This window comes from Propithecus coquereli, unplaced genomic scaffold (genome assembly GCF_000956105.1).
Source record: "Propithecus coquereli isolate 6110/MARCELLA unplaced genomic scaffold, Pcoq_1.0 Scaffold6, whole genome shotgun sequence".
NCBI classification, from domain to species: Eukaryota; Metazoa; Chordata; class Mammalia; order Primates; family Indriidae; genus Propithecus; species Propithecus coquereli.
Window position 1 is genome coordinate 4,711,812 of NW_012151951.1, and position 3,172 is coordinate 4,714,983.

A 3,172-nucleotide genomic window follows, 5' to 3' on the forward strand; every position below is an offset into this window, starting at 1 on the left:
TGATATACACGTACATTGTGAAATGATCACCACAACTAAGCTAATTAACATATGCATTATTTCATATAATTACTTTTTATTTTGTATGCAGTGAAAACATTTACAGTCTATTCTGTTAGCAAATTTTGAGTATACAATACAGCATTATAAACTATCATTGTTTTCCCTCAGAATTTGGAAGAAATTCCACTCCTCTAACTTCCATTGGTGCTGCTAAGAAGCAGCCATCAAACCGATTGTGGTGACTTTGGAGGTGATTTCTGTTTTCTATCTGATGACTTTGAAGATATCCTCTTTTTCATTTGTGCTATACAGCTTTGATATGAAATGTCTAGGTTGAATTTCTTCTCATTAATCTATTGAGACTTAAGGAGCTTTCTAGATTTCTGATTGCTGTTTCACTTCAAGTATTGCTTCTCCCCATTCTCACTCTTACCTCATTTTGAGACTCTGAAAAGACATAGGTTGCAACTTCTCACTTTATCTTCTCTGACTTTTAAATGCTGTTTATATCGCCATCTTTTTGCACTCTGGATAGTTTTTAAAATCCATTTTCCTGTCTTCAAGTTCTCTATTAAACTCTTCTGCTTGATCTACCCATTAAGTTTCAACATTCAGTTAAATGTATATTAGACACAAAGATTTTATGGATGGAGATATATATAGAGAGAGAGAAAGAGAGAGAGGAGAGAGAGAGATGTTATTGAATTAGGCCTGAACTCCACACTGTGACCAAACCTCTCATTGAAAAGATTGGAAAAGATTGTTTTGGCATGCATTACCAGCAGTGTTTTTGTTTTTACTTTGTTTATAAGCTCTGCAGAATTCTTCCTTTCATGTTATATCAGCAATGTATTTTAAAAAAGATGTTTTAAATAACTTACCAAATATTTTATTTATTTTATTTGGAAGGGCAATATCCAGTCTGCCATATTGCCAGAAATTAAACCCTAGTTTTCTTCACAAGCTAATTCTTTCTAATTCTAGTTCAGATATCATGTCTTCTTTAGGAAATATTTTTTCTCTGATCAGATTAAGAATAGTTACTGTTCTCTAAAAGTACCTTAAAGCTTACTGTTTCATACTTAAATTAATTCTCTATGTGATCCAGGCCACCATTATATTGTTGACCCTCTTGAAAAGGAGCCCCGACATATTTGTTCCCTCAAGGGCACCGTGGATTATGGTAGGGACTCATGAATGTGTCTAAATTTCACTGCTTGACCAGCTCCCTCATTCATACATCCACCAAATTTTGACTCTTTTCTTCCTCCCCTGTTTCTCTTTGAGACAACCTTTTGCACAGCTGTTTCAATCCCAGGTTCTAGTGCCTTTCTCTTTTAACCTAAAATATTTTTAAGTGGTTAACTTAACTTGAAATTATAAGATCCTATTTTGGAAACATAAAAGACTATCGATGTCTCACATCTGAACAAGATTTTAATTACTTATCTAGGATTATCCTATGGTCATGATCCCAATCTTGTTTTTAGTCAAGGTCCATATTGCCACTTATTACTTCTTACTTTTTTATTCTCTAAAAGTTCAAAACTTAATTCAGAAGCAGCACTGATACCATTCCTTATGGTACTAACACATTAGGAACTCATGCTTCTTGAAAATATTTGCCAGTTTTTGTCATAGGGTTGGTGTGAGGATTAGACTAAATAAAACAAGAAAAGCACATAGTAGAATCGCTGGCATATAATGAAACTTCAACACAAAATAGGACTGTTATAATTATTGTTACTATTAAGGATATATTAAACAAATGTTGATTAGTACAACTATTATTATAGTATTACGGAGACCTCAGGACTTTAGTGAAAATCTTTTATTCCCTTATTAAACAGCATATCAGTTATTATTTCATTGAAATGAATTAATCTTAAAAAACTACAGTCATGGAGGCATCACACTACTTGATTTCAAATTATACTACAAAGCTATAGTAATCAAAAAGGCATGGTATTGGCATAAAAACAGAAACAGACAAATGGAATAAAATAAAGAACACACAAATAAGTCCATATTTTTACATTCAACTCATTTTGACAAAGGAATCAGGATCATATGTTGGGAAATGGAAAGGTTCTTCAATAAATAATGGCTGGAAAACTGTATATCCATATGCAGAAGAATGAAACTAGACCCTTATCTCTCACCATACATAAAAATCAAATCAAAATGAATTAAAAACTTAAATCTATGACCTAAAACTACAAAATTACTAAAAGAAAACATTGGGGAAGTGCTTCAGGACATTGGTCTAGGCAAAGATTTCTTGAGTAAGACCTCAAAAGCATAGACAACAAAGGCAAAAATTGACAAATGGGATAACATCCAGCTAAAAAGCTTCTTCATAGCAAAGGAAACAATCAATAAATGAAAAGACAACCTACAGAATGTGATAAAATATTTGCAAAGTGCCCATTTTGTGAAGGAGTAATAACCAGAATATATAAGGAACTCAAAAAACTCAATCACAAAAAATCAACTAATACAAATAAAAAACAGGCAAAAGACCTGAAAATACATTTCTCCAAAGAAGACAAACAAATGGCCAACAGTTATGTGAAAAAAATGCTCAACATTACTAATGATCAGTGAAATGCAAATCAAAACCCCAATGAGATATCATCTCATCCCAGGTAAAATGATTATTGTCAAAAAAACAGGTAATAATAAATGGTAGCAAGGATGTGGAGAAAGAGGAATATTAGTACACTGTTGATGGGAATGTAAAGTAGTACAGCCACCATGGAAAACAGTATGGAGATTTCTCAAAACCTAAAAATAGAACAACCATATGATTCAGCAATCCCACTGCTGGGTATATATCCAAAATAAAGGAAATCAGTATATCAAAGAGGTATCTGCACTCCCATATTTACTGCAGCATCATTCACAGTAGCCAAGATACGGAATCTACCTAAGTATCCATCAATGGATGAATAAAGAAAATGTGTCATATATACAAAATAGAATATTATTCAGCCATAAAAAAATAATGAAATATTGTCATTTACAACAACATGGATGAAATCGGAGGTCAGTAAATGAAATAAGTCAGACACAGAAAGACAAATATTACATGTTCTTATATGTGGAAGCTAATAAAGTGAATGTAATAGAGGTAGAGAGTAGAATGATGGTTACCAGAGGCTGGAAA